This window comes from Geotrypetes seraphini, chromosome 3, assembly GCF_902459505.1.
Source record: "Geotrypetes seraphini chromosome 3, aGeoSer1.1, whole genome shotgun sequence".
NCBI lineage: Eukaryota > Metazoa > Chordata > Amphibia > Gymnophiona > Dermophiidae > Geotrypetes > Geotrypetes seraphini.
In genome coordinates, this window is record NC_047086.1 from 215,807,912 (window position 1) to 215,828,737 (window position 20,826).

General features: G+C 42.2%; 1 protein-coding gene across 3 annotated transcripts in view; it reads left to right on the top strand.

Annotated features, from left to right (window-relative positions):
* Nucleotides 1-998: 998 nt before the first annotated feature.
* Nucleotides 999-20,826, top strand: part of MYO1A (myosin IA) — a 193,605-nt gene continuing 173,777 nt past the window's right edge. For all 3 annotated transcript variants that reach the window (XM_033938978.1, XM_033938979.1, XM_033938980.1), the window contains exon 1: nt 999-1,145. The gene's annotated coding sequence lies outside the window, so the exon portion shown is untranslated. The remainder of the gene's footprint in view (nt 1,146-20,826) is intronic.

The following is a 20,826-nucleotide window of genomic DNA, read 5'->3' on the forward strand; positions in this document are numbered from 1 at the left end:
TAGTACGGCTGCTAAATTGGTCAAAGAAATATGGTTTAACAAAATAGTTCAATATAAAAATATACACAGGAGGGGCTGCTGAAAAGTTCTGAGCCCAACCAACAAAGTTGGAGCAGTCTCCATCGAGGGCTATATACTTAGTCCAGTGATTTTCCATAGTTTTCCAACAGAACAAAAAAAAAAGTGAAAAATCATTGGACTAAATGTATACCCCTTGATGGAGACTTTCCCAACTTTTCAGCTGGCCCCTCATCTATTGATTCTTGTTACGCTTTAGCTTTGCACATTTTCACATATGGCAGGTTGAGTATTGCCACTTGTGTTTTACTGTTGAAATATATTTTATACTGTATAACCTGGCAATCTGGAAATTTCTTCAGAGGCGCCCCCTTTTACCCAGAGGCTTTTTTCTAGATACTCCCCCTCCCCCTTCCAGCCATTGGAAATTCCCCTGTGTTTAGGCTGCTAGTTCTCCTCCTAGGTGAGCGGGTCTGGGCTATTGTCAGCTTCCTTCCAGCTTGCCTATGCCTACCCTTGGGAGTCCCACGGCATAAACCTCAGCCCTGCGGTTACTCTCACTACTCCTGGCCACCAGTCCGTGCTGCAAGGGGAGTTTTGTGGCAGAGTGTGCGTGTGCACTGGCTCACAACCAGTGAATCTGAATCTATATAAATGATCAGACCTTGATCTTTTTTTTTTTTTTTTTTTTACTGTAGGTGGAAGCCAGTTCTTTCCAACTCTGTACATAGTTCTATATAATGAATGAAATGATTTCAGCTCAGGCAATGTTTTCCTGAAGAGAAGGAGACAGGATGCTGAACGCTTTCCATCCTCCAGCAGTTGTGCGGACTGAGAGGTAGAGGGAGACTCGGTCACATTCACACCGTCGAGGGAGACGTGGGGAGAAAGTAGGTGTGGAAAGGTTCAAGGCCAAGGCGAGGCAGGGATAGCAGAGCTTGCGGCGTTTGGTTGGCTCTGCACACCATGGACAGCTCCCCCTGAGCTCGGACGCTCCTTCCTCCCGTGCACAGCCCGAGTCGTCCCTCCCTGCTCCCGGGAGGCATCTGCCAAGCAGGAGCCAGGGCAGCTGCTGCCAGAGCCCAAACCCTGCCCACAAAGACCCCCCTTCTGCTCCCCTCGGTCAGGTAAGTTTGCAAACTGCGTTTGCCCACCAGTTACCGGTTTCCAGTTGTACTCAGAGGCTATGAAATAGTTTGGGGTTTTTTTTCTCCTTCTTCTTTCAATTCTTTACGGTGCTCGAAGGCAAATTAAAATATAATTGTAAATCTTGCCCTATGAGGACAGGGTAGATTTTGTCCGCTTTCATAGCTTATGGATTGGGACAGTTGCTTTTACTGTGTTATGATTTTTTTTTTTTTTTTTTAGTTCAATCAGTTTTATTAGCATTTTGTCATAGAAATTCAAGCATAGACCTCATATACATAAGAAGTTTTCACAGATTGTAAGTACAGGCGGTCCATGACATGTCATCAAAAACAGAACAAAGAATAATAACATAATAATATGATTTTAACTATGCGGTGAGGGCTCCTTTTACTAAGCTCCGTTAAGGCTTTAACGGGCGCTAGACGCTAACGCCAGCATTCAGCTGGCGTTAGTTCTAGCCGTGTAGCGCGGAGGTTAGCGCGCGCTAATCTGCTGCGTGCGCTAGAAATGCTAGCGCACCTTAGTAAAAGGAGTCCCGAGTTTGAGCCGATGCTGTATATAGGATGGTATTTTTAAATCCTTAGCACTTCGTTTTAAAAGAGGAAGGAAGAGCAGGAGTTTTTATAAAGCAGGAACAGGAACTCATTTACTGCTCGCCAAGGAGAAGCAAATGGTTACAGAGCCAACATCTGGGAGCAGAACATCCCGGCAGGCACAGGCTGTTTCAAGAATTGCAGTGAGGTAATATCATTTCTAATCTCCTTTGAGGATTAAGGTAGATAAGATATGCTGTAATAGTGTTTCTCAATCAAGTAGGTAGGAGTTGCTTATTAGATCATCCTTTTTCTGCAAAATACTTTTTTTCCCCCCCCCCCAATCAATTTCTGTGGTGTTTTGCTCTTGTTGCTTTTGTATTGACCTGGAAGGTTTTATTTGTTCCTTTTCTGGCAAGTACCCTTAGAACCAGGCACTGTGAGCCTTCCTTCTTTAATATCCGTGGATTCCCCCTGCCCTTATTATATATACCTTCTCTCTTCCTCCCCCCCTCCAACATCCTCATTTTGATCACAGCAGTGAGCCAGAGATCTTGTAGCCTGACTCTCTTCAGATCTTGCAACATGGGGCTTGACTCCAGCCATGAGGTGCCATTCTCACACAATGACCACAACTTTTCCCCCCACCTGAGGGGCTCAGACTGCTGTCCTCACAGCATCTACAGCTCTAGCCAGCCCACGGAATGGATAGCCCAGAAACAGAGCTAGTGTTTCTGGCATCCTTTCCCTAACCAGGGGACCTCCCAGGAAAGAGACCTCCCAGGAAAGAGACTTGGGAGTTATGATTAACAAGTTGATGAAGCCATCCACGCAATGTGCGGCAGCGGTGGTGAAAATGGCAAACAGAATGCAAGGAATGATAAAGAAGGGGATCAGGGAACAGATCGGAAAAGGTTATCATGCCGCTGTACTGGGCCATGGTGCGCCCTCACCTGGAGTGCTGCGTCCAGCACTGGTTGCCGTACATGAAGAAGGACACGGTACTACTCGAAAAGATCCAGAGAAGAGTGACTAAGATGGTTAAGGGGCTGGAGGAGTTGCCATACAGTGAAAAAATTTGAGAAACTGGGCCTCTTTTCCCTTGAGCAGAGGAGATTGAGAGGGGACATGATCGAAACATTCAAGGTACTGAAGGGAATAGACTTAGTAGATAAGGACAAGTTGTTCACCCCCTCCAAGGTAGGGAAAATGAGAGGGCACTCTCTAAAATTGAAATTCTTCTTCACTCAGAGAGTGGTAGAAAACTGGAACGCTCTTCCGGAATCTGTCATAGGGGAAAACACCCTCCAGGGATTCAAGACAAAGTTAGACAAGTTCCTGCTGAACCAGAATGTACGCAGGTAGGGCTAGTCTCAGTTAGGGTGCTGGTCTTTGACCAGAGGGCCGCCACGTGAGTGGACTGCTGGGCACGATGGACCACTGACCCAGCAGCGGCATTTCTTATGTTCTAACCCCAGGCTGCCACCACCACTACCCTACCTCTGCTGCTGCTCAGTGCAGGAAGGGAATCCATTGGAAGTCCTTGCATGGCTAACAGCTTTAGAACAGTGATGGACAGTGCAGATAGGACCACTGCAACAGAGCAATGCTCACAGCAACTTTTGGCATTCCCCCAAATGCTGGCTCCCCATGCTATACTTTCTGCATTGCATTAGTCCGTTCCCAACCCAGGAATCAAACCAGGGACTTTCCAATAGTGAGACACCCAAACCCCCAAGCCACTGGACCAGCATAATGTTCCTTGATTTCTAACTGTTTTGTCAATATGACAAGTAGAGCAGATCTCAAAATGCCCTAAAAAACAGGGGTTCTGATATTCAGAGTGATTTAGTATTGTATATGACAGCAGATAAAACCATGCAAAACAGCAGAGAAGACAATACTCCGATGGTCCAAAGGGACAACTACAGAACCGATTGTGGAATTTTCAAAAGTCTTTTAATACGGCACCAGTCTTTTGACTCAACAGAAGTCATTTTTCGGCCTTCCAACCTGCATCAGAAGTCAGAATCCTTATATACGAGGGGTTGCTGGAAAGTTCTCAGTCCAACCAACCAACTTCCTAAATTCTGAGCATTGTTTTGCCACTGTAGCTGAAAAGAGTGTTATCTTATTTTGTGAAGTGCCAATTTGCAGAAACGAAATTCTACGTTTTGACATTGTTTCAGATCATTGATTGAACCATATCCACATCATTCTCTTCTTGGTTGGACTGAGAACTTTTAGGCACCCCCTGTAAACACTTTGAAAAATAAATAAACTGCATACAGTAAACCCCGTGAATTCACGGTTCGCGAATCTCTGACTCAGTAATTTGCGGTATTTTCTGACCACCTCTTCCTGGTACTAAAGTCATGGTTTCACCAATCAGGAGCTGCTCTGACATGCTATCTGGCATGCCAAAGCAGCTCCTGATTGGTGTAGCCTGACTTTAGTATCAGGAAGAGGCAGTTGGAAAATCAATGATTTTCAGCACCTCCCGGCACCCCAGTTGCCTTCTCCTGCTTCTCCTGCCTTCGATCAGCTCCTAAACCGTATTTGCAGTTTTTCAAAATTTGCAGGTGTTCCTGAATGGAACCCCTGCGAATTTCAGGGGAGTACTGTATATAAAAGCAACAAATATCCACTTTACTAATGGCGGTCTGTTTGAATAAAATGGCAGTAAAGAAACTTCAAGGAAATGAAGAGCACTGCAGGCTTTATCCTATCTCAAGAAGACTTAGAATGCTTGAGTGTTTAGAACGCCATTGGTAGATGACTATATCAAAGTGTATGTGTTTAGCAATTAGCAAAGTATGTTAAATTTCTGTTATTTTCCTTGACGAAATGCAAATATTGAAGGTTCATTCAATAAAATAGTGCTATATTTTTGGCATAATTTTTGTTTTAAATAAAGAATCCCTTACGAGAAAAACAAACTTATTAAAACCAAATACAAGATTGGTGTAATACACTAGAATAATCTAATTTATAAATAATTTAAATGTTTGTATGACGTTGGCCAGCCAAGCTTTGCCTCTGGAATTTCCAGCTTCGATTCTATACTTGCCTAGTTCCTCCTCTTGACAAAGATAGTATCGAAACACGGCCTGTGTCGAGGAAGGATAAGAAGACTGGTTGCCTTTTAGGCCTCTATCCTGCATTTGGAAACACTTCTGAGTCTGTTTTTGCACTATACTGAAATATTGTCACCCTTTAGTGGGTTTACAACTGCACTTCAGCACTTTGTTTTGCCTTGAACTTGGATTTGCCTCACTTAACTTTGAGATAGCCAGGGTGCTCACCTGCTGTATTGGTTTCATCGGATTTTCATGCTAAGTGATCTTTTGAACATTTATCCTATGAACAGAGTGAACCCCTTTGGCTGTCTTTTGTATTTGCACTGATATATGTCTTTTAGCTTATTACTGTATTTGTTTATTTTGTGTACATGTAGGTGTCTCAAGAGTTTTGATGTAATTTTGATGTTAAGAATGAAATTAATAAAGTGTTTAAATTATTTATAAATTAGATTATTCTAGTGTATTACACCAATCTTGTATTTGGTTTTAATAAGTTTGCTTTTCTCGTAAGGAATTCCTTATTTTGAACTTATGAGTTATTGTTGAATTCTCTTTTGTTCTTGACTTTTTCTCTCAGTTTTGTTAGGATAATTTTTGTTTTATCAAGAGTGTGAAAACATAAACGTTATAGCTATACTACCAAGAAATTTGTTCCATTAAGACAGTGGTAGGCAATTCCAGTCCTCGAGAGCCGGAGCCAGGTCAGGTTTTCAGGATATCCACGATGAAAATGTACGAGATGGATTTGCATGCGCTGCCTCCTTGAGATGCAAATCTATCGGTTGGAAACAGGATGCTGGGCTCTATGAATCTTCAGTCTGTCCCAATGAAGCAACTCTTATGCTCTTATTTCTGCCTGCAGTTTAAAAACCACTGACCATTGCAGGCTGAATATCAGTCTTGGGAAGAATACTTGTATTAAAAAAGATATATTTTTTATGTCCCTCCCTTTACTTTGTCAGCTGTTCCATGAGCTTGGGAATGCTTCATGTGGATAGCTGGCATATTTAGAGTTTCAAAAGTCTTTAGAGATGAATCCATTAATCACCTGAAAGATAAGATTACAGAGTTTATTACAGGGACCAGAATGCTGAAATTCATATCCAGGGTCTGTAAATCAAAGGTGAAGGTTAAATGAAAAACTAGACATGTGAATTAGTAATATATAACTTCTAGTTAACATTTAGTGGGATAGCTGATGTACCTGTGTACTATCTACTATAGTCTTTTATAGTGGTTTATCTATAGTACTGTATATCGGTGTAATCTCTGCATTCAGTCTAAAATCTGATTTTGATTTGATTGGGGTGGGGATAGGAGCACCAGTGGGCAACATGGCACAGGGCTCACCCATAGATTGGTTCTGGTCTGCAGCCCAATAACTCTGTACTTCCTGGATCTACAGAGAAGGGGTGGAGCTGTATCTGAGGCTGTTCCCCCAGAAACTATGCACTGTATGAAGGTAAACAAAAGACTTTGGACCAGGTGCTATAAAGGGTTGGTCCTATTATTGTGCCCATGAGTTAGGGTTACCATATGGCTCCAGAGAAAGGAGGACGGATTGAGACATTGGGCATTTTACTTCCATCGAAACCCTACCATGAGTAAAATCCGTAATATCTTTTCCTTTCTGTGCAAAGTTGCATGGTCGCTTTTCAGATGCAGTAACGTGTCAGATGATAAAGAAATAAACCTGTTGAGCCTATCCGCCTTGCTCAGTTATTCTGCCCACAGTGCTTTCTTGAGCACCTCACAGCTTCCCAGCACAGAAAGATATTTTTACATCTTGGGGTTTTTTTTTGTCTTTATCCTTTGCTCTACACAGTTTTGGATAGAAGAGCATATAAGATCCACCATTAGGTCTTTTTGCATCCACTTTCCCCCCCTATTAATCCATTCTACCATCACAATCTGTGAGACAACCAAGCCACAAGGATGGCTGTGTTATTTCTAAGACTTCTATCTTTCTTTTAACTCATTAACCCAGCAGACTTCACAGAATTCATAAACGTTCTGACATTTATCTTATTATCTAAAGTTCCTGGGCAGTTTGTATTCATCCAATGTTTTTTTTATTTTTCTAGACTTTATCATTCTCATCTATCTTCCCATTGAGGGTGTCATTTATTTTTTTGTACTGTAACTTCATATAGTTGCTTCTGCCAATGTGCCATTCTTGGGGGTCTCTTTCTAAAACTAGGCTATATTATGCTTGCCAGTCATATGTCCCTGATATACGGTAGATGTTAACATCTTCCCAATAGCCCAGTAAGCAAAGAGTAAGTCAGCAAGGAAAACATAGGAAGATAAGAATAGAAATACTGAGTGTTAGTGATAGTTCATCTAGCCCAGTATCCTGGCCAATCCAGCTTAGAAATAGCTGACAGAAACTCAGACAGTAGCAACATTCCATGCTACTGGTTCCAGGGCAAGCAGTGCCTTCCCCCATGTCTGTCTCAATAGCAGACTATGGACATTTTCCCTCCAGGACCTTTTCCAAACCTTTTTAAAAACTAGATATGTTATCCGCTGTTTCTACATTCTCAGGCAACGAGTTCCAGAGCTTAGGTTGGGCGGAAAAAATATTTCCTCCTATTTGTTTTAAAAGTTTTCCCCTTGTAATTTCATTGAGTGTTCCCCTGGTTTTTGTACTTTTTGAACGGGTGAAAAATCGATTCACTTTTACCCGTTCTACACCACTCAAGATTTTGTAGACCTCAATCATAGACCCTCTCAGACGTCTCTTTTCCAAGCTAATCTATTTGATCTGTTTTGGTCTCTCCCCAAAACTGTGCACCTCAGGATATTTCTACCACATAATAGCGCCCCATCTACTATAATAAAACGCTAAGCATGCATGCGCACTCATACCTGCGTGATCCGTGATCTGTAGGTCCGTGGCCGGTAGGAGTGCGCATGCGCGCATACAATGGTCCCTGCGGTCTTACTGCCTCCCTTACACTTCACGCCCGGCGCGGCTCCCCCCTCACTTACTGAAGACACCGTCTCCAAATCATGCCATTCACAATGCAAGAAACAAAAGGATCGGCGAAGAAAACTAAAAGAAAAATAAAAGCAAATCCAGGTAGGCGAAGGCGGGACGGCGCAGGGAAGTATTACATCTCGATGCTCTCCGGCTGCAACCTCACAAATCCCTGTATGTCTCTTTAGCACCCGAGCTTGCAACCAGCTTACGAGGAGGCTTTGATTAGCGGCGGCTGCTGCTGCTCCTCCAACCGCCTAGCTCCTCTCCGCTGGCCCCGGCCGGGAGCCCCGTCCGCCCGTCCTCTCTGCTCCGGTGGCCCGCGCAGGAGAAGGAGCGGATGAAGCAAGATCACAGCACGAGGGAGACGTGCAAAGGGAAATGCAAGGGGTTGAAAAAGCGAAAGGTGGGACGGGAAGGGGAAAGGGAGGGGGAGGAAGCCTACAACGAAAAAAAATAAAAACTTTATACAGGAAGAGGAGTCTCTAACACCCGTGAATGTAACGAGCTAAAACATCTAGTTTAAAGTGTAGAGATCAGAACTGAATTGTCTAAGTTGGTATGTACACCAACATTTGCTATCAATTGCCTTTTAATACTATTTATGACTTGGAATTCCATTTTTAAGGATTCCTGAGGCAGGCTTATTAGCCAAAGCCTGGCCCATGTCAAGTCATTTGATTATCTTCTGAGTTGTATGTTCCATTCATATGGTTGCTATTAAAGTGTAGTTGGTTTGAAGACCAGGTGTACTCTGCTCCTCTTTTGGATTCCAGGTTGATATGTACTCCATTCTGGGAATATTTTAGAAATGGATCTGCCATCATTGAGCCAAAGCTCTTTTTTGGTATGGTTCTTGTCTAGGACAAGTAGAAGAGGTAAGGGCAATTGCAGGATTGGCTCATCCTACCTCATGAAGGTCTATTACTCCTTTCCCTCTCCCCTGGGTTGCCTATGTGTACCAAAACTTCAAATCTGACCCTGGGTTGCCAAGTAATGTCCTAGTCCAGGGATAGGCAATTCTGGTCCTCGAGAGCTGGAGCCAGGTCAGGTTTTCAGGATATCCACAATGAATATGTATGAGATGGATTTGCATGCACTGTCTCCTTGAGATGCAAATCTATCTCATGCATATTTATTGTGGATATCCTGAAAACCTGATCTGATTCTGGTTCTCGAGGACCGGAATTGCCTATCCCTGGACTAGGACATTACTTGGCAACCCAGGGTCAGATTTGAAGTTTTGGTACACATAGGCAACCCAGGGGAGAGGGAAAGGAGTAATAGACCTTCATGAGGTAGGATGAGCCAATCCTGCAATTGCCCATTTGGGCAATTGCCCATTTGGTCAAGGGATATGTGCAGCTCATTGTTCCATTTGCTGTTCAGTATCAAAACTGAATCCTGTCTTTGCTCAATATCTGTGATGCTTTTATAGACACTGATATTATTGTGCCTTGTGGTTTTAGACTGCTATCAAAACTTTCTGGGTCAGGGGTGTCAAAATCCCTCCTAGAGGGCCCCAATCCAGTCAGGTTTTCAGGATTTCCCCAATGAATATGCATGAGATCTATTTGCATGCACTGCTTTCATTGTATGCTAATAGATCTCATGCATATTCATTGGGGAAATCCTGAAAACCCAACTGGATTGGGGCCCTCGAGGAGGGACTTTGACACCCCTGCTCTAGGTGTATTAGGAATTCTGAGGATCCATTCCTTATCTATGAGCTTCCCCAGTGCACTTCTGAATTGTAAGCAATGATAATACATGTGCATCTTATGTGATCCTGAATTTGTCCTCTGGCTCCCTGAAGGAAGTAGATTCCCCATCCTTCCTCAGCTCTCATCTATATTTTATGCTGTGCTGTTGCCACTTCCAGATGTCAGCGGAGAAAGGGCAGCAAGACACCTTTGGATTCTTAGCTAGTGGCATTACAAGGGAGAGGCCAACAGTTGACATTTCTAGATATTTTTCTCTACTTCCCAAACTGTTATGGGATTTTGCCCATAATGGCAAATTTAACCCCTCCATTTGGGCTTCCTCTGCCTGGAGTCACAAAAGAGCAAATGTGTTCTTAAATGGCATACTACTTCAATTTTGCCCACCTGAAGCACTCCGATGCAGTCTCAGTTTGTATGCTTTTTAAATAATAATAATAATTGCTTTATTTATATCCCGTCATACCTTTTCAGTTCAAGACGATATACAGTAGTGGATAAGTACAAAGTGAATATTGACCCTTTTCAGTTCTAGACAGTATACAGTAGTGCAGGCCTGCACAACTTCGGCCCTCGCCAGGCCAGGTTTTCAGGATTTCCCCAATGAATATGCATGAGATCTATTTGTTTTCAATGCATATTCATGGGGAAATCCCGAAAACTCAACTGGATTCGGCCTTCGAGGACCGGAGTTGTGCAGGCCTGCAGTAGTGGATAGTTACAAAGTGGGATTATGGGAACAGATATCGATATAAGTAAGGGAGTAGGAAGTAGAGGGAAAGGGAGAGAGAGGTGGATGCGAAAGGGAGGAGGAAAGGGGAAGAGAAGCTGGAAGTGAGGGCAAAGGGGTGTTAAGAATGAGTCAGGGGCTTGAAGGATCAGACAAACTTGTTGAATAAGTGGGTTTTCAGTGCTTTTCTGAGAGTTTGGTATGTAGGGGAATTTAAGAGGAGGTCACTTAGGGTGTTGTTCCAGATGCCTGCTTGGAAGGATAATGTTCCATCCCAGCAGTATACCTGTATCCTCCAACCCTCTCTGTTCATCTAGGTTTCTTTTCTTTAGGTAGCTAGAATAAACCTCCACAGCATGGAACAAGGTCAAGTTTCAAGTTTATTCTGACTTGATATACTGCTTTTACAAATTCAGTTTTCATATGTACTTAAATGTGTTTGTTCCACTCTATCAGTGTTAAAAACAGTGAGGATCAGAAAGCTGACCAGAGAGAATGCCACAGTCACGAGATCCAAAGAACAAAGGAAATAAGCAGTGCGGCTCTATTTATATATTTATTGGAATTTATTAAGCGTCTTTATTAAGAAAATGAGTTATGGCATGGGGTGTAGAATTCCACTGAAAAGCTATTAACGTCTTCCCACATCCTCAGGTCGTAACATCCTGGGGCCCGATATTCAGCTGGCGGTGATCAGTATTTTGATGACCATTCCTGGTGTTAAACCTGGAAATTCATGTCTAGGTGCAGGCATTGAATTTACGGGTTTATGGAGCTGGCTAACGCATAGCTAGGGTTATCTTATGGCTCCAGAAAAAGGAGGATGGATTGAGAAATCCCAGGTTTTGCTCCTATTGTTTTTAATGGAAGTAAAACCCAGATATCTCAATATGTCCTCTTTTTTTCTGGAGCCATATGGTAACCCTACGCTTAAGTGTGATATTAAGCATTTAATTGGCCATGGGTTGCCGCATAAAGATAGGGCTGATTTTTATGCAGTCTTATTTATGTGGTTACCCTGGCCAGTTGAATATTTGCACTTAATTGTCCAAGTACTGACTCTGTCTCAGAATGCCCCCCTAAAATAGCCAGTTTTCAGTTTGGCACTAACTGGTTAAGTGCTGCTGAAAATTAGTGGTTAGCCCCGAACAGGTGATTTAACCAACCAGGATCTTTAGCCTTGGATTTGTTTCTCAAGTTGTTCAGACAAGCGTTCCAGACTACTACTACTACTACTACTACTACAGAAAATTCCTCAAACTCTGATATCTACCCAGCAAGTTTGGCCTCGAAAATGCAGTATTCATAACAGGTGGAGGGGCATTTTCGATAGGACGTCTAAGTCTGAGTTTGGACGTTTTGGGAAAGATGTCCAGAAATCCAATAGAGAAAATGTCCCTTCTCAAAACAGCAAGATGGCTATCTCTTTTTTTCTTTTTTTTGAATGACCTATATAGACATTTTGGTCTTTAGTACATCTATCTTTTTTGGCCATTCTCAAATATAAAGGCATCCACAAGGAAAATGCACAAAAGCAAGTTTTTCAGCAGCTAGCATTCTTAGCAAACTGTCACAGATAGCTGAGCATTTCTCAACACAGGAGAAAGATTACTGCAGAGAATGTCATATTAAAAGTCCCAGGTACAGATGTCACTTTAACTTGCTTCTATTGTATGATGAACCCTCCAAAACCCACCCAAAACTAATAGCTCTTATGCTTGCAGGTGTCATCTTAATGTACATACAGTAGGTTTTGGAGGGCTCACCATACAATAAAAGCAAGTTTAAAAGTGACATCTGTACTTTAAACTTTTAATGTGAAATTCACTGCAGTAGCCCTTAGAGTGCTCTCTCGGCTCAAATGTCTGTGTTTACATCTGAAGCTGTTTGGGCTGAGAACTTTTCAGCACCCCCTCCTAATACAGACTAGAATGCACTGTTTTTAAAAATATTTTTGAGTGGTGGGAGATGGTCAGTGACCACTGGGGGAGTAAGGTGGGCCTTAATCCCTCCAGTAGTCATCTGGTCAGTTTGAGCAACTTTTAGCATTTAAAATAGGTTTAGCTCCAAATGTATCAATGTGATTTACAAAGAATCTATCTATCTAAGATAGTAGACGAAGAGGAAAGAGAATGAAATGTAGAGGAACTACAATCATTGATAGAACAGGGATGGATAAATAAGGAAATAAATGTTTCTTTTTTGTACAGGGTGCCATCTTACGCATCCCGTAGGTGAAAGAGGAGGGAGGATGAAGGAAAGTTAGGAAGTGAGACGTTTATAGTTCATAAGCGTCTTTAAAGAGGAAAGTATTAAGAGTGGATTTAAATCTATCTAGAGAAAACTTGAGCTAATCTGAGGGGGGGGGAGAGCATTCCATAGGGAGGGGCCAGTGACTGAGAAGATGCTACTTTAGGTGGATTCGTGAGTGATCTCTCTGGCAGTAGGAATAACAGGTAAGTTTTGTTGTAGAGATCAGAGGGTCCGTGATGGAAAGTAGGGGATTAGGATTTGATTAAGGTAAGGTAGGGATCACATTTGGTGGGTTTTAAACACCAGTAGAGACAGGAACAAAATAAAATAAGATGGAGTATGCATATAAAAGATGGAAAATAAGAGGCTAATACAGGACATATTTCCAAAGGTATTTGAGAGATGAAGTTGCATACTAGTATATAAAAAAACAACCTCAACTAATGCTTTGGTAAGGAAAATGATGTTATTGTGCAAAATCAAAATCCATCTCTAACAAGGCACTGTAAGAAACTGGAAAGGAAGGTATATTTATAGATAAAAGAAACCCTTTTTTTAATGAGGTTGCTGCAGGAATTCGGGGCAGCCATTTTTGGTATAGACACTATATGGGCAGGAGTGAAAGAGGAATGCTTCTGCCACAGCTCACCAGTGGACCACAAGGGCTATAAGGTAGAACCAGGGAGGGGCCCTTAGTGGATCCAGCAGGGCTGGTGGCTGGGTGTAGAGGACCTGTCAGGGAAGGGAGAGAAGGCAGGAATGCGGATGCTATGGGGGAGGGAGGGACGGAAGGAGAGAAATGATTACTGGTATTTGAATACAAACCATTGGTTTATATTTGACATTTTTCCCTAAAAAAAAGGAGGGGGCTTTTTTTTTTTTGGGGGGGGTGTGTGGGGGGAATACCAGTAATCATTTCTCTCCTTCCTTCCCTCCCTCCCCCATAGCATCCATATTCCTGCCTTCTCTCCCTTCCCTGACAAGTCCTCTACATCCAGCCACCAGCTGGGCTGTTATCTCAGTTTATATTCTGATGGGTTCATATAAGAAAACACACAGTAATTAAACAGTGAAGATGCTGGGGATACCCATTGCCAGAGAATGTGGTAAAATCAGTTAGCTTCGCAAGATTTAAAAAAGGTTTGAATAAGTTCCTGAAAGAAAAGTTTATAAACCATTTATTAAAGTGGACTTGGGAAAATCCAGTGCTTATTTCTAAGATAAACAGCATAAAATCAGTTTTACCCTTTTGGGATCTTGTCAGGTACTTGTGACCTTGGTTGGCCATTCTTAATCAAAGACTGGATCGCTTACAAAAAGATAGCTTGCCTCTTTCTAACAGAAACATGGTTAATATCAGAAGAGGATCCAATACTAAATGACCTAATACCAGATAACTACAAAATTCACATGCTAAACCGTGAAGACCGAAGAGGGGGAGGACTAGCAATCATCCTCAAGGAAGAACTCAAACTTGAATTAGTTGATTCCAAGAAAACCAATCAACTAGAAACACTAGCATGCAAAATTAGCAATAAGGACCTAGAAGAGTACCTCTCCTGCATTCTATTTTATGTTCCGCCAAAATGCTGGTCAAAAGCCAGAGAAGAACTCTATGAATTCATCCTACACAACTCAATCACCCCGACTTACAATATAATAGCAGGAGACACGAACCTACATTTAGAAAAAGAGGAAAATCCCGACACAAAAGACTTAAAAAAATTCCTATCCTCACTCAACTTCTTTCTACCTTCATCCACACAAACCCATGAAAAAGGCCACCAGCTAGATTTGGTAGCCATGTCCTCAAAAGAAATCCTAAATCCCACTATTTCCATATCAAACGGCATCTGGAACCACGACATCTGGTCCGACCATTACACCTATTACTTTAATTTAATCTGGAACCAACCAAAAGAAAAAACGCACCCAAGAATAAAAAAATAACATCTCACAAGGGGCCACATTAACCCAGAGGAATACTGGGCCCACTATGAAGCGCGCGAGGAGATGCATGAAGAAGGCGAATTCTGGGAACAGTGGTCAAAAACAAGCACAACCATCTTAGACAAAATAGCTCCCAAACAAAACAGAACAAACCGCTCAAATAAATATAACAACTGGTTCGATTCCGAACTACAAAAAATGAAACAATCAACACGACGACTAGAAAGAATCTGGAACAAATCAGGTGAAAAATCTGACAGGAACAATTGGAGAGCAAACATAAAGGAATATAAACAACTGATAAAAGAAAAAAGGAAAAAATTCTACTCATCCAAAATATACACATCCAACACAAGTTCAAAAGGAATTAACACTCATGAATTGTTCAATCTAGTCAAAAATTTATTCGACACCACACGCCATAGTCAATCAACGCACGACATAAAACTTCCATCAACAGACGACCTAGCACAACACTTTAACTCAAAAATTGTGAACCTAAGGAACAACAGCCCAACAAACAACACAGATGAACAGCAAATAACCAACATACATAAAAACGAAACACCAGTAGACATGTATTGGAACTCCTTTCAGGACCCAGAATGGAACAGCTTCATAAAACTATATAACAAATACACCAAATCAAACTGCATCCTAGATCCCTGTCCACCCAACATAATGAAAGCAGCCCCTTCAGAATTTAAAATAACACTATGGACTCATATGTCTAACAATTTAAAAAACGGAAAATTCCTATCAAAAAATGGTCACATTATAATCACCCCAATCCCAAAAAATAGTAAACTACTCCTAACATCAGCAACCAACTATAGACCAGTAGCATCTATCCCACTTTTCGTAAAAATAATGGAAGGCTTGGTACAAACCCAACTGATGGACTACCTAGATCGGTTCTCACTGCTACATGAAACCCAGTCAGGCTTCAGACCACTGTTCAGTACTGAGACGGTGATAGCAGCAATCTTAGATTACCTACGTAACCTATTTAGCAAAGGCCACAAAGCCTTAGTGATGCAATTCGACATGAGCTCAGCCTTTGACTTGGTGGATCACAAAAAACTACTACAATGTCTAGATTCAATCGGCATCGGAGGCAAAGTGCTGGACTGGTTCCGAGATTTCCTCACGAACCGCACCTATCAAGTCCGCTTCAATTGCAATCTCTCAAAAACATGGAGAAACCCATCAGGCGTTCCACAAGGGTCCCCACTATCCGCACTACTCTTCAACGTCTACACAGCTTCATTGGGCACACAGCTAACCCAACGAGGCATAAAAGTATTCAGCTACGCAGACGATTTCACAATCATAATCCCATTTACGGCATCCCCCTCTGAAACCATCCCCACAGCAACTGAAGCGCTAAACACGATGGAACAATGGACCACAGATTTCAAACTGAAGCTCAATTCAGAAAAAACTAAATTCTTCATAGCCTCGCCACACGCACAGAATACGACAACATCACTACACATTAACAATCTAAACTACCCCATTCAACCAACGATGAAGATCCTAGGAGTAATACTAGACCAAGGCCTAACCATGAAAGACCACATAGACTCCTTAATCAAAAGAGGGTTCTTCACTCTCTGGAAACTTAAGTCTATCAAGGCGTACTTCCACACTACAGCTTTCAAAATGCTAGTACAATCCCTAATACTAAACCACCTGGATTACTGCAACATCACCCATCTGACAATCCCTCAGAAGCAAATGCAAACACTACAACTGATACAAAATGCAGCAGTCAGGATGATTTTCGGGCTGAAGAAGTCCGATCACATAACCCCTTCCTACCGACTCCTACACTGGTTGCTGATGGAGGCACGCACAAAGTTCAAGCTAGGATGTCTCTGCTTCAAAGTATTAAATGGTCTAGCCCCAAAATACATTACAGATCTCTTCTCATTCCCAACCAACAGACACGAAAGAAAAACACACATGAAATTTGTCTCCCCACCGGCTAGAGGGTGCAAATATAAGAGACACCATCAACAACTGCTATCATATCAAGCAGCCATATGGGGTAAAGACCTAGAAAAACTAATTGCACAAACAAACAACTATGAAGAATTCAGGAAACACCTAAAAACCCACCTATTCCTGAAATACCTAGGCAACGAACCGGAACATCAACCCCCCCCCGTAACATCATCACATACCTGATCATACCTGATCATGCGAACTGTCAGACCCAACCCCTAACCACTAACTATGAACACTCTACTCAATTTACGGAACATTTCTACTTCTGTGCAAATAGCTGGGCACTTCCTAGCCTTGCAACACACAAACTGTTGCCAACATTATTAATATTATCAAATGTATACTACCATACTCTTTAATCCATTGCACGAGATGTATACCGCTATACTCTTTAATCCAATGTACGTAAAGTTTCCATTTATTGTATTGAGATATACACTGCTATACTCTTTAATTCATTGTACGTAAAGTTTCTCTTTATTGTATTTACATTTTCTTTCACTGTATTCACAGATTCTTTATTGTAAACCGCCTAGAAGTCGCAAGATAGCTGGCGGTATATAAAAATAAAGTTATTATTATTATTATTATTATTGTTGAAAACAGGATTCTTTGCTTGATGAGCCTGCAGTCAGTCCCAGTATGGCGATGCTTATGGTCTTATATAACTTAGCCTAGCCTATCATAGCCCCTACTGGCTGTTTTTCTTTTCACCTCCCAGTGAAGATGCTGGGGATACCTCTGAAAACTGAATCCCATGGGATAATCCACACAACATAAGTGTACATCAGAGAAAATCAGTGGGTCCTTAAAAAGTAATCTTTTTGAAAAAAACATATAGGTAAGAATTAACCCAACATTTTTCAGTTTGGTGTCTGGCTGTGGATTACTGAGGGATCTGCAGGTACACAGTGAACTCTCTTTTTTATCTCATTTTAATTTTTGTATTATAACTTTTATATATTGTAATCTTTCCTTTTTTTTTTCTATTTTACCTTTATTTTGCTGTACCATGTTTCTCCGAAAATAAGGCACTGCCATATTAATTTGGGGCCCCAAAAATGCACTAGGTCTTATTTTCTTGGAAACATAGTACAGTGGTGCCTCGCATAACGAACGCCTCGCACAGCGAACGCTGCGCACAACGAACTTCATGTCTTGCTTCCTACAACGAACTTCGTTTCACACAACGAAGTCGCCCGAGCTGCATCCTTCCGCGCAGGCACTGCGCTTAACTGCCCTCTCTCCGCCTGGCTCCCTGTGCAGTGGCGGACCGTCGGCTCGCAGGGGCCCGGCGCCTACTGCTGATGCGTTGGGGGGGGGGGCGGAGCTACTCTCGCCGCTTCCCCGATGCTAGAAAAAAAACAAACATTGTTGTACAGAAACCAACTGACCTTATTAAATTGACTTTTCTTTCATGCATCTGGCAATTTGTTAAGCTTTGCTCTTGCGTTCTTTTGTATCCGATGCATGCTTACACTTCTGCATTAAAGCTGCCCTGTACTTGAGATACTATATGGTTACAAGGGAGTCAAGTCTGTCTCTCTGTTTTGGGCTCCAGGAGCCAAACAGCAGCTAAACATGATGTTTTCTCAAACATACACTGGGGTGTCAGGGTAGCCTTTGAGATGCTACACAAAAGAAATGCAAAGGAATGACTGTTTTTTTCCAATGGGAGACAATAGAAAGGGCAGCAAGTCAGTGCACCAAATGTAAATTAAAGGATGTAAATGAACAGTTAAGTCCCAGTTTTTGCCGCTGAGACTCTGCCCTCTCTCACTGTAAAATTAGACTCTACTTAGTCTGTCTTTAAATTTAAAAAATGTGTGTTGTTTTAAAAAACAATTATGTTTTTAGATGTATCTAAATAAAAATAATAACAAAACATTTATCTTTTTTTATGTCATCTTAGCATATTTTATGCTACAGAACGAATTATTTTTTTTAACATGTATTGTTATGGGAAAACGCGTTTCACATAACAAACTTTTCGCATAACAAACTTTTCACATAACAAACTTTTCACATAACAAACTTTTCGCATAACAAACTTTTCACATAACAAACTTTTCACATAACAAACTTTTCGCATAACGAACTTTTCGCATAACGAACTTTTCGCATAACAAACTTGCTCCTGGAACCAATTAAGTTCGTTGTGTGAGGCACCACTGTAGTTATGTGAGCAAAAGAGAAATGGTAGTTTCCCTTCTAAACCATCAAAATGTGAATTCAGTTCAGCTCAGCCGTAATCTTATATATGGAAATTTATGGGGATAGGCCGATATCTGAAAGAAAAGCATTCCAGAACCAGGTAAAAAACACCACTCAATAAAACCTGATAACCTCCAATACCACGGAGGGAGCCCATCAGAAAACAGCACCCACTCCCCTTTTTAACGGACGGGAAGGGCAATCTCCAAGCCTAACCCCTCATTCCCCTTCTCCTCCTTCAGACCGGACTGATGCCGAAAGTGACACCTGCCGCAAGCAGCCAACTGACTGATGCGCACACGTGCAGATGCGAATACCACCTTCCCCAGCAACCTTGTTTCCCTGGCACACTTTCCCCACCCCCGGCCTCTTGCAACCTTATTTTCCTGGAATGTGCACAGCCTCTGCTGATCCAAAACGCCTTCCCGTATCTCGTGCAGCTGCTCCCTTCCCATCTCATCACCTTCTGCACATGCGCACTGAAACAAGACTCCTTTTGCAGTTGCCTGCTGCGGGTCCAGAGGCACGTGAGCGCAGACCTCCCCACCCCCCTGCCCCAAAAATCATGCTAGGGCTTATTATCGGGGTAGGTCTTATTTTCAGGGAAATACGGTATTTGTAAACTGCTTAGATAGTGTTACTGATTGGCAGTATATCACATGCTACTAAACTTAAAACTTAACTTCTTTCTTTCTCCATTTTTATATTTCCCCATCCTATCCCTGTCTCTTTACTGACCTACATTTCATTTCTGACACTTGCTGCAGATTTCTTGGTTGAGTTATTTACTCATCCAGAAGACAAGTCACCTTGAGCTAACAATGAAGAAATATGTGCTAAATGCAAACCAAAATCACTAATAATAAAACCCTAAGTGCGCATGCGCACTCCTACCTGCATGATCCGTGCTCTGTAGCTCCATGGCTTCGCATGTGCAGTAGAAGGAGTTAGCGGTGGTTTCTTCTGCGCATGTGGAAGCACCTTAAGCAGGGGTGTACGGAGGCGACTCCCCCCTCCCACCCTTACTCCATCTAACACAGCGGTCTGGCACCTGCGTCAGAAGCCTCTCTGACGTCACGTCAGAGAGAAGGCTTCCAACGCAGGCACGGATTGTGAGAGGAGCCGACGCGGCAGCTTTAAACTCAAAAATAACTTCAGCAAGGGAATGTAAGGGAGCCGGCCAGAAACAAACAGAAATGCTGCTGCACAGGGAAGTGGGGTGGGGGGAGGGAAATGCTGCTGCACAGGGAAGTGGAGGGGGAGGGAATGCTGCTGCACAGGGAAGTGGGGTGGAGGGAGGGAAATGTTGCTACTGCACAGGGAAATGAAGGGGGTGGAAATACTGCTGCTGCTGCTGCACAGGGAAGGGGGGGAGTGAAATGCTGCTGGTGAGAAAAGGGGGCTGGAGTTGGAAGCTGAAAGGGAAAAGATGGGAGAAGGAGGCTGGGGGGGGGAGTAAAAATGGGTTTGGAGCTTGGGCTGAAAATAGGATTCATGTGAGGGAAAGAGGCTTTACTAGCACCCGTTAATGTAACAGGCTTAAACACTAGTAAATATATAAAGCCTTGGCAGGTCTGCACTAGCACCCGTTAATGTAACGGGCTTAAACTTTACTAGCACCCATTAATGTAATGGGCTTAAACACTAGTAAATATATAAATCCTTGGCAGGTCTGTAAAAACTGTGGAAAACTTCAGTTCTTTGTCTGTAATTGGACATGAAGAGTACTGAATGGAATTATGACCTTCACAAGCCAGCCTCTCTTATTGTGATCCACTAACAAAACAGGGGATGAGAAGCTTTGGATGGGTAAACCACTGCAGGGGTTCTGTTATGCTGACACATCTCTACTAAGCATTCTGACATTAACAACCTCAATCTGTGCCTTCAAGAAATATAACATAACATAAACATAAAAACTCACAGGTATACTGCAAATACCATTAAGTTCTACGCGGTTCACAAAGACTAGTAATACAAATGAATAAACATCCAATATCTAACTTTCGAAAGATTCCCTAAAAAGCATTTTTAAGGCACATCGAAATTGTTGATACGAATTTGAAAGTGTGAATATGTGAGTCATATCCCTAGTCCATAAGGCTGCCTGAAAAGACAGCAATTGTTCCTGAAATCTTATAATTACATCCCTTTATGGAAGGAAATGAAAATAATGAAT